The sequence below is a fragment of the Megascapheus bottae genome, chromosome 4, assembly GCF_031878675.1.
Source record: "Megascapheus bottae isolate mThoBot1 chromosome 4, mThoBot2.hap1, whole genome shotgun sequence".
Classification (NCBI taxonomy): domain Eukaryota; kingdom Metazoa; phylum Chordata; class Mammalia; order Rodentia; family Geomyidae; genus Megascapheus; species Megascapheus bottae.
In genome coordinates, this window is record NC_143512.1 from 34,540,886 (window position 1) to 34,551,746 (window position 10,861).

Below are 10,861 nucleotides of genomic sequence, written 5' to 3' on the forward strand. Positions count from 1 at the left end.
TTAATGTCAAGGAGTGGAATTGCTGGGTCAATATTTAGTCTTATGAGGAATTGCCAAACTGCTTTCCATAGTGGTTGAGTGAGTTTACACTCCCACCAACAGTGTAGTAGTGATCCCTCCTGGCTGCATCCCCACCAGCATCTGTTATTATTAGATTTCTTGATAATGGTCATTCTAACTGGAGTGAGGTGGAATCTCAGAGTTATTTTGATTTGCATTTTTTTATGGCCAGAGATGTCAAGCATCTTATTTCTTCTTCAGAGAAGTCTTTCTTTTAAGTCTTTGGTCCATCTTTTAATGGGATGGTTGTTTCTTTAGATTTGTTTTTGAGAGATTCAAGTTTTTTTAGCTGTAGATATATTTTAGATATGAGGCCTTTGTGTTTATTCTTGAACAGGGGTAAGGAACAGATTCTTAAACTATGATTGATAACCCTCTGTTAGCATGCCTAGAGAAAACTTGATCAAATAATGTCGACTATTGGGATTCTTCAGATGCAAAACAATCAACAATATTGCTATTGTTTATTTCAATATCTCCTGAAAAGCTGATCACTATGCACTTAAATATGAAGAAAATTTAGTGGAATTGTTATGTAAAGACTTACAGTGCAGTTTCTCTTGAACTATAGGTCAATATCTGTATTGTGTGCACAAATAGTGAGAGGAAAAAATAAATTTAGGAGCTATGAAATACACAGTGGACATAGACACATCAGACCCCATGCTTGCTTCAGTGTTTACCCTTGGTGAGCTATGAGAGCTTAAACATGCTAAGAAACTTGCTGGACCTCAATTAGTGCCTAAAAAAAGAAGCTTTATTACATAAAAGGAATTTTTGTTATTTGGAACTTTTTGTAAAAAGAAAGCATTATTGCAATAATGTCAAAAACAGGGGTTTATGAGTACTGAGATTATGTTAACATATTTCTTCTTCCTGTCATTAAGCCTGAAGAAAAGATTGATTCTCTTTTGGGGTTTTGAGTCTTTAATTTATGTAAAAACAGTGTAATGAATCCCATCAAAAAAGGCTAAAAAGGACAGAGGAGGTAAGATATAGTAATCAAAAGTGTAAAACAGATGGGATGAATTTGACTCAAGTAATATATTCATATTATTAGTATAAAAAATAACCACAGGAATAGATCTTGAAAAGAAACTTGTAAGTGGCTGGGAGTTTAGCATGCACGAAGGCCTAAGTTCATTCATTAGAACCAAATACACTGGAAAAGCCAGAAATGATGCTGTGGCTCAGGCTCAAGTGGTAGAACTCTAGCCTTGAGGAAAACCAAGGACTGTGCTCAGGCCCTGAGTTCAAGACCCAGGACTGGCAAAACAAAACAAAGCAAGAAAAGAAAAAACCAAAAACCAAACCCTTGTAGATGTTAGATGAATACATTCCAGTCACTTAATTTAGTATTGTGGTTGTAAGTCCAAAGTGATGAATCATATATTTGAAAATTGCTGAGTATATAAATTAAGTCTTGTCAACATGCCTACACACAGGTAAAGGCACATATCCACACAGAGGTATTTATGTGAAGTGATAGATATGTCAGGTTTTGTAATCATTTGAATATGTGAATATAGCAAACCATTACAGCTGTACCTCAAAAATATGCATAATTTAATTAGCTAATTATACCTTCGAGGTAATAATATCTATCATTTTGCATGTTGCTTTCTAGTTGTCTGTATTTTTGCATAGTTATTATATTTGATATTGATCCAATAATTGGTTACAGTGCTGTTTATAATACTAGTATTATTCTATTCCATGTTGCCAAACACCTGTGACTACAAGCTTCTTCTCACTATATGTTTCCACAGAGAATAGATGTCTAATCTGTCTGTTGGCCATACTTCACTGTGCCTTTCATCCTTAGTAAGCATTTATAGAATTTGTTCTAGATATATGCTGATCTTTCCTTTGGCCTGCTTGTGCAGTTTAAGTTTAGTAAGCTATTATTCCTGGAGACAAAAGCTTGATTTTAAAATTCTGTCCTAATGGGCTGGGAGTTTGGCTTAGTGGTAGACTGCTTGCCTAGCATGCATGAAGACCCAGGTTTGATTCCTCAGTACCACATACATAGAAAAATCCAGAAATGGTGCTTTGCCTCAAGTAGCAAAGTGCTAGCCTTGAGGAAAAAAACCCAAAGATAGTTCTCAGGCCCTAAGTTCAAGCCCCAGGACTGGCAAAAAAATTCTGTCCTACTAATTTTTGTAATTCTAAATAAGACTCAATGTTTCTTATTCTCTGTATCCTGGAGCAGGGAGTGGGTGCTGTGTTTGCTGCAAATGGCACCTATGCAAATGGAAGGATACCATGGTGAAACAGCATTGTGGTCTCAGTGCCTGGCACAAAACTGGAACTCAATAGCAACTCACACTCCTTTTTTATTGGCTTTTCATTTTTTAAGCAGAGTAAACAATTTTCTAATCATCCTATTGCTATTATTCCCAGAAATAGCTATGCAAACACACACATACACACACACACACCCCACACACATACATACATACATAATACATACGTATACATGAGCCTACACAGGAAATTTACATTTAATGGCCAGGAAATCCAGATATGTTCAGATAGAAAAATCATGTGAGAAAACAATAAAAAGTTTGAAAACAATTAAAATGGAAAGATACCATTATGGTATGTACTGTTTATTAGAGACAAAATATGTCTCAAGAAATTAAAAAATCTTTCCTTTAAAATATTTTGGCAAAGTCAAGAGGGCAAAGTACACACTGTTTTATATCCTATAGGCTTGTAATATTTCACCAAAGCCCCTGGCATTGTAAATTTTGGGTGGGACAAATGATAAACTAATACAGGTTGCTTTAGATTTCCTATGGAAGGAATATTAAAGATTAGACTCATTCTCAGGTCAGGGTTTGCCAGATTAATGTTATTTGGGTTAAATAAGTCTTTTCTTCTTTAAATCTGTTTAAAAAATAAATGAACTACTCCCAAACAAGTTTGTGGTGTAGCCTAAGAAGTCATGCTTTTCTTTTATTTTCTTTTTTTTTTTAAATAGGACTAAAAACTCAAATTAAAAGCAAAGAATTCACATCTTTGGAGAATGACTTGCAGAACCTAGGGCCTCTCACACTGAATGCACGTCCAGATTCACTTAATGACAACAGTTTTGACCCCTGCCTGAAATATATGCAGTTCTGAGGGGGAAACAACAGACCCTTTTCCAAATGGGATAACAATTTTCCATTCAAGGTGAATCACTGACAAGTCTCTACAGGAGAACTCGGCAAAGAATTGTCTGTAGCCCATCACAATTCAACAAAGATTGCATTTTGTTTGTTTTTCATTTCAAAGTATGTGTCTGTATGTGTTTTCTCCCCACTTCTACCCACTCATTTCCCCTGTCTGTGAACTCCTTTATACCAGAAGGAGCTTCTGCAGAACAAAGGTGTTGAAAGACATTCAGACAGGCACAATGCTTGCTCACTGAAAACATAATAGGAGTTAGCAGCATGATTCAGGCCAATAGAGAGCGAGAGAGAGTACCATTATTACATCCTGGAAACTTTCTTTGATCAAGAGAAAGAAGTATGGAATTAGATAAAAGAAATAAAATAGGATTGGAAAGTTAATAAATTGTAGGATCCCTTTGTTTGGACACATTTAGCTATCATATGGGACCAGAGTTCATGGAAAATGCTTGTTGTTGTTGTTTTTTTTTTTTTTTTTTTTTTTTTTACAAATGACCTTCAATTCAGTGGGTATAAAATAAGTACAGAAGATGTCCTTGTTTCTATATGTGATAGAGCTGTCATAAAATAAAATACACATGCAGTAAGCATCAACTAAATGTCTACTACATGGCACCTACTTCTAAGTAATAGATTGTATTAAATTCACGGTGGAATAAATATTTTCACATTACTGCTAGATTTGGTTCTTTTGAAATGGAATTCAAATTGAAGACTTTTTTTTCCTCCATGAGTCTCTAAAAAAGTTGATTTCTCCTGTTGTCATTAAATACAAATTAGGGATTCGGAGAAGTAACAAGCACACATTTGGTAATGGAGGCAGTCCTTAGAACAGAGGAGGTATAGAGGAACTTGGGATTGAGGCCCTGAGAAGTGGATGCACTTGAAACAGAATCAAGTCAAACAAATCTGTTAATAATAGGAGGGATACTAGTTTTTTTTGCTAGCCCTGGCAAATGTATGTGTTTGTTACCCTTGCAAATGTTGTGTTTGAATGTGACAGCTAGTGTTGGAGAATTTCCAACTTCCTCTTTGTTCTACCCCCAGCATAGCCCCAAGAAGCAGTGTTCCCTTCATCCCGTACCACAGAGTAGACAACTGAAAAACAGGAGAGGGAAACTGCTGTAAGGATAACTTCAGAAAGAAGCCACATGTAATTTTACAAAGATGTAAGATTGTAGAGAAAGAAGCAATAGGAGAGTTGTGGCTATTGAGAGAAGTGAATTTTTTCCTGTGGTCTGAAACAAAGATTGGTTAATGATAAAAATTTTGAAAAAACATTAAATAAGGAGATTTGTGATATGTATTGAGGAATTTAATTTCAAAACAAAAGAAGCAATTTGTTTAGAATCGAAGGAGCCTTTGTAGAACTGAGATGCATATAGGAATTCTAGAAGGAGTTTGCTAGTAGAAGTAAAAATATTGAATATCCTACTAGGCAATAAGCTGTAACATTCCCATTATTGTTTCAACTATGGGGAATTCAATTCTACCTCTAATGGATGAAATTCATTTGCACAGTTATGAGTGGTAGTCATTTGAGTTGTCATGGAGAGAAATAGTTTGCAAATAAACTTCTACAATTCAACCATTAACCCTCCAGAATATTCAGTAGCCTACACAACAGAAAATTAATATAATTATTTTCTCCTACAAAATCAAATTATCCTAAAAGTGTACAGCAAGTATCACCCGCCATGCCAAGGCAACAGTCATCATAGTAATTTTGCCCATTTTTAAGCTTAGACTTAAATTTAGACCCAAGAGACAACTGGTTTTCAGTCTTCTGTGTAAGAGTGAGCGATCAAGAAAAAGTGCTTAATTCTTAAGGAAGGCAAAGAATACCCATTCACTTAGGAATACAACCACTTTGGAATAGTAGCTTTACTTTCAGAACTATCCAAACTTGAAAAGAGAATGCCTTTTATTTTTCCTTACCTGATAACTCAGAGAAAATGAATTGCCTCCATCTCTCTCTCTTTGGACAATTAGCAGCTACATATTCTTTGAAGCAAAATGAAATATCCATTCATATGCAAGGAACAGATTTCTTAGGTGATTACTAGCGTATTACTACATAAATTATTGTAGCTGTTTTTAGGATATTCTGTAGTTATACTCCTCTATCTCCCTGCCTGAAGACACACTGTTTTGTGTTTTTTAATTTTTTCTTTGCCAGTCCTGGGGCTTGAACTCTCAGGGCCTGGGTACTGTCCTTGGGCTCTCTCAAGGCCAGAGCGCTACCACTTAAGCCACAGCACCATTCCAGCCTTTTCTATGTATGTGGTATGAGGAATGAACTTGGGTCTTTCTACATGCTAGACAAACACTCTACCACTAGGCCAAACTCTTGGCCTTGTTTTGTTTCGTTTCGTTTTGTTTTTTCCTTCAATATATTTGGTGTGAGGAAATAGCAAAAATACAGGAGAATGAAAGCACGCTAGAGATACAGCTGGATCAGGCCCAGAGGAAAGGGATTCAGGTCAGCAGCCATCCAGCAAGAGTCTCAATCTTTATGAAAACAAACATGATATAATCAGGTCAGATTTAATCTAGGAAAAAAATAGTATTAGGGAATTCAGCTAAAACCCACCAACAATTGTAGATAATTCTACTTAGACAGCATTGTGTTAACAGGTATATATCAGAAGAGATATGGATCCAGCGAGCAACAATAACAACAAAAATAAACCTAAAGTTTGAGCACAATGTATTGGTAGTTATTCTAAAGTGAGAAACAAGCAGAATAGTCAAAGTGAGCCTAGGCAAGTAACAGTATAACTTTTTCTTTTTCTTTCTTTTTTTTTTTTTTTTGCCAGTCCTGGGCTTGGACTCAGGGCATGAGCACAGTCCTTGGGTTTTCTCAAGGCTAGAGATCTACCACTCGAGCCTCAGCACCACTTCTGGCTTTTTTCTATGTATGTGGGACTGAAGTATCAAACCTGGGTCTTCATGCATGCTAGGCAAGTGCTCTACCACTAGGCCAAACTCCCAGCCCAAAAGTATAACTTTTGAGGAAACAGGATTCGTGTCTGCCATATTTTCTTTATAAAGTTTGTTTGAATGTTGGTGAAATGGATATAGTAGATACACAAGGTTCAGGGGAGAATCAAAATTGAGTTCTTGATTCTTAACTAAGAAGAATACTGGAGTTAATCTTTTTTTTTTTTTTTTTGAGTCATGGGGCTTGAAGTAGGCCTGGGCACTGTCCCTGAGTCCTTCAGCTCAAGGCTACTACCTCTATCCCTGGGCCTGGGTATTGTCCCTGAGCTCTTCAGCTCAAGGATACCACTTCCCCTTTTCAAGAGGTTAACTGGAGATATGAGTCTCAGGTCCTTTTTAGCCCTGTCTGCCTTTGAACCTTGGTCCTCCTGTGTAGCTTGGAGTTAATACACTTGAATTAAAATTGGCAAAGAAGTAGAATTGTGAATAAAGAACTGTGAAGAAGGAATTCATAAATATCCATGAAATAAAGAGAAATCTGGAGCCATAAAACAACCATCTTATTCTTCTCTCTTTTCACCTTAAATAAAATATAATCCAGTATGTTGTTAACTGATTTTTAAAAATCCTCCTATAGACTTTTACAGACTGTAAGTAAATTGGCATGCATTTCAGTTTTGATGTCTACCTCACTATGCCTGAAACATATTCTGAAACTTCTGCCAGTTGTGCTAGCACCATTTGTTGAAGAGGCTGTTTTTCTTCCAGCCAGTTTTCTTGGTTGCTTTATCAAAGCCATAAGTCTGTGGATTGATTTCAATTCTATTTAATTGGTTTTGGGACCTGTTCTTGTGCTAGTACCAAGCTGCTTTTATTCCTATATCTTTGTAGTAGAGTTTGAACTTTGGTTTTAATATTCCTCCAGTGCTGTTCTTTCTGCTAAGGATTGTTATTCAGGATTTTTTTTTGCCAGTCCTGAGGCTTGAACTCAGGGACTGAGCACTGTCCATGGGCTTTCTCAAGGCTAGAGCTCTAACACTTGAGCCACAGCTTTTTCTATGTATCTGATACCAAGGAATCCAACCCAGGCCTTCATGCATGCTAGGCAAGGACGCTACCACTAGGCTAACCTGGCCCTTACTCGAGGTCTTTTATTATTCCATATGATTGTTGCATTGCTTCCTTTATTTTGCTAAAGAATGACCTTGGGATATTGATAGGTATTGCATTGAATTTGTAGATAGCCTTTGGCAGTACTGACATTTTTACGATGTTAATTCTTCTAATACAGGAGCATGGGAGGTTATTCCACTTCCTTAGATTCAATTTCCTTTTTCAGGTTTTTCAAAGTTTTCATCATAAAGGTCCCTTACTTCCTTGGTGAAGTTAATTCCTAAGTATTTTATTTTCCTTGAAGCTATTGCAAAAGGATTTGGTTGCCTGCCTGATTTCAGCCTCACTCTTTTTGTTGTTGGCATACAGGAAAGCCATTGCTTTTATATTAGTTTGAGTAACTTGGGAATGGAGTCCATAGAATTCTTTACATACAGAATCATGTCATCTGCAAGGAGGAACAGTTTTCTTCCTATTTCCCTATTTGGAGGCTTCTTTTATTAATTGATGTACACCACTAGTAAATTTCACCAATGAATTCACCACCACTATCAAACTCCATAAATAGTCAACCCAATTTACTGCCACCACTGCTCCTTGCTTTCTGAAGTAATGTGTTTCCTTTTTAGTGACTAGCTATTTGTTCTTTTCAGACAAAGAAGTTGCCATTTATCTGGCAGAGACAGCTCTTAGCAGATCTCTTTCCTTAAATGTTCTCAACAGGAAACTTGGTTATCTCTTCTGGCTGTGTGACTCAAATTAACCAGACAGAAGTCCAAAGAGATATGTGCTAATCTAGTGGACATCTTTGCCTGGAAGTTTTCTTTGTTTCCTTTTAATGCATCTTTTATTAAAAAAAACTCTGTTTCCTACTATGTCAACTAACTTCTGGGTCATGAAATTGCACTCCTTAGTTTTAAAAGCAGTCTTTATCTGTCAGGCCATGAACAGCTTTTTACATTACATGAGTTTTTCATTCTCTCAATGCACTTACTAACTTTTTAATAGGATAGGGATAATGATTTGGAATTTCTTCTGAATTTCTACATCATAAGTTCTTACTACTCCAGTTTCTTTGATAGTTTTATATAAATAATACAAATTGCATTATATTTTAAAATTTATTTATAACTGTGGCCCCCAAATATAAATTGTTTCAATCACAGCATGATTTTTGCTTTCTCAGGTTTTGGCATTAGCAAGGTCCAAAAAAGTACTTGATCCATTAAAGATAATCAATCATGAGGATTTTTTTTACCATAATTAATATACTTCAGCTATAAATGAGATAGTGTATAGAAAAACATAATTTCATGAGAAGTATTAAAATTATAGGAAGAAATTACAGAAATACATGAAAATATTAAAATTATAGATATTATCAAGCATGTTCACAATAATCATTTTTTAATTTTTTATTTCATGATAATGTATAGAGGGGTTTCAGTTACATTCACCTGTTAGTAGGTGCATTACTTCTTACACAATGATACCCCTTCTCATGTCCCCATTTCCCTTCCCTCACCCCACATAATCATCTTGCTTTCCCCCCTTCCCTTTGCTATTTCAAATAAACAACTGAAGGTATATACAATATACCAGGTAACAAAATCAGATACAGTAACAATATGAAGCTAACCAAAGGGCAACACAGGAGAAGAGGAAAAAAACAGTACATTAAGGACAGCAGTCACTCATAATTAAGCTCTTGATTCCATGTCCTTGAGGTCCATTTGGCCTCATCCTATACTGCCTTATGTATCCATTTAACTTGCTAGCTATGTCATTTGCCATACAGAAACTATGCAGTTAAATGCAGTCCTATTTGTTCAAACTGGCTTTAATTTGTTGTATTTCTGGGTCTTTATTAAGAAAATTCCCACCTGTGCCAAGGAGACCTAATGTATCTCCTACTCCTTCTTGTGAAGTTTTTGTATCTACATTTACTTCAAGATCTTTGATCCATTTGGAATTAATCCTGGTGCAGGATGACATAGAAGGATCCTACTTTTGTTTGCTGTGGGTGCTTAACCAATTCTGCCATCACCCCTTGTTGAAGAGGCTTTCTTTCTTCCATTCTATTTTTTTGGCACTCTTATCAAATATTAGGTGGCCATAGGTCTGTGGGTTGATTTCTGGGTCTTTAGGTCTATTCCACTGATCCACAGGCCTGTTCTTGTTCCAGTACCAAGCTGTTTTGGCTACTATAGCTCTGTAATAGACTCTGAAGTTTGGTATTGATATACCCCCAGTGCTGTTATTTCTGCTAAGGATTGTATTTGCTATATGGGGTCTATTATTATTCCATATGAAATTTTGGATTGCTTCTTCCATTTCCTTAAAGAATGAAACTGGGCTATTGATGTGTATTGCATTGAATTTGTAGATAGCCCTTGGAAGTATTGCCATTTTGATGATGTTAATTGTTCCAATCCAGGAGCATGGGAAGTTTTTCCACTTCCTCAATTCTACTTTAATTTCTTTTTTTTTATACCAAAATAAGGTTATTTCTTTAAAAATGATACACTGGGCATATCTGTATATAGAACAAAGCAATTAATGGTAAATTTAATAAGGCACCTTTTAAACCAGATGCTATACAAAATACATTTAGTGTGTTACATATCAAAGAGGAATGTCTATTTTTGGTGTTTTACAATTGCATACTAAAACTTGTTTTTACCCTTTTGTCAACTGCTATGTACAGTTTCTCTAAGTAAGCTATAATACTTTCATTTTATACAATATATACTACATTTTTGTTTTTAAGTGGGAAGGATAAAGGTCACTAAGATGTCTTAAATAACTCCATGGAAAAATATGGAACACTTCATGAATTTGCGTGTCATCCTTGTTCAGGGGCCATGCTAATCTTCTCTGTATTGTTTCCATTGTAGTATATGTGCTGTCGAAGCGGGACTGTATTTTAATCTCTTTTTTCAGGTTTTTAAAGTTTTCATCATAAAGGTTCTTTGCAATCCTAGTTAATTCCTAAGTACTTTATTTTCTTTGAGGCTACTGCAGAAAGAGTTGCTTTCCTGATTGCTGCCTTGGTCCTATCTTTGTTGACATACAGGAAAGCTGTTGATTTTTACCTTGCCAAAGTTTCGAGTCAGGTCAAGGAACTTGGGAGTGGAGTCTATAGAGTTCTTTAAATTCAGAAGCATGTCATCTGCAAAGAGGGAAAGTTTCACTTCCTCTTCCCCTGTTTGGATTCCCTTTATGCTTGCTTCTTGCCTAATTATCCCGATTAGGAATTCTAATACTATATTAAAGAAGAGTGGAGAGAGTGGTGTCCTTTTCTTGTTACTGATTTTAGAGTAAATGGCTTTAGCTTTTTGCCATTAAGTATAATGCTAGAGCTGTAGGTTTGTCATACACAGCCATTATTATACTGAGGAAGGTTCCATGGATTCCTAGTTTCTCCAGAGCTTTTAGCATAAAGGGGTATTGGATCTTGTCAAATGTTTGTTCTACATCTACTGAGATGATCATGTGATTCTTGTCCTTGCTCCTGTTGATGTGATGAATTATATTTATTGATGTGTATATTGAACCAGCTTTGC

The 10,861-nt window shown here is 35.9% G+C and overlaps 1 non-coding gene across 1 annotated transcript; it reads right to left on the minus strand.

Annotated features, from left to right (window-relative positions):
• Positions 1-10,109: 10,109 nt before the first annotated feature.
• LOC150064253 (U6 spliceosomal RNA) lies at positions 10,110-10,215 on the minus strand. The gene has a single exon (XR_016535336.1). It is a non-coding gene; the product is annotated as a U6 spliceosomal RNA (small nuclear RNA).
• Positions 10,216-10,861: the final 646 nt, after the last annotated feature.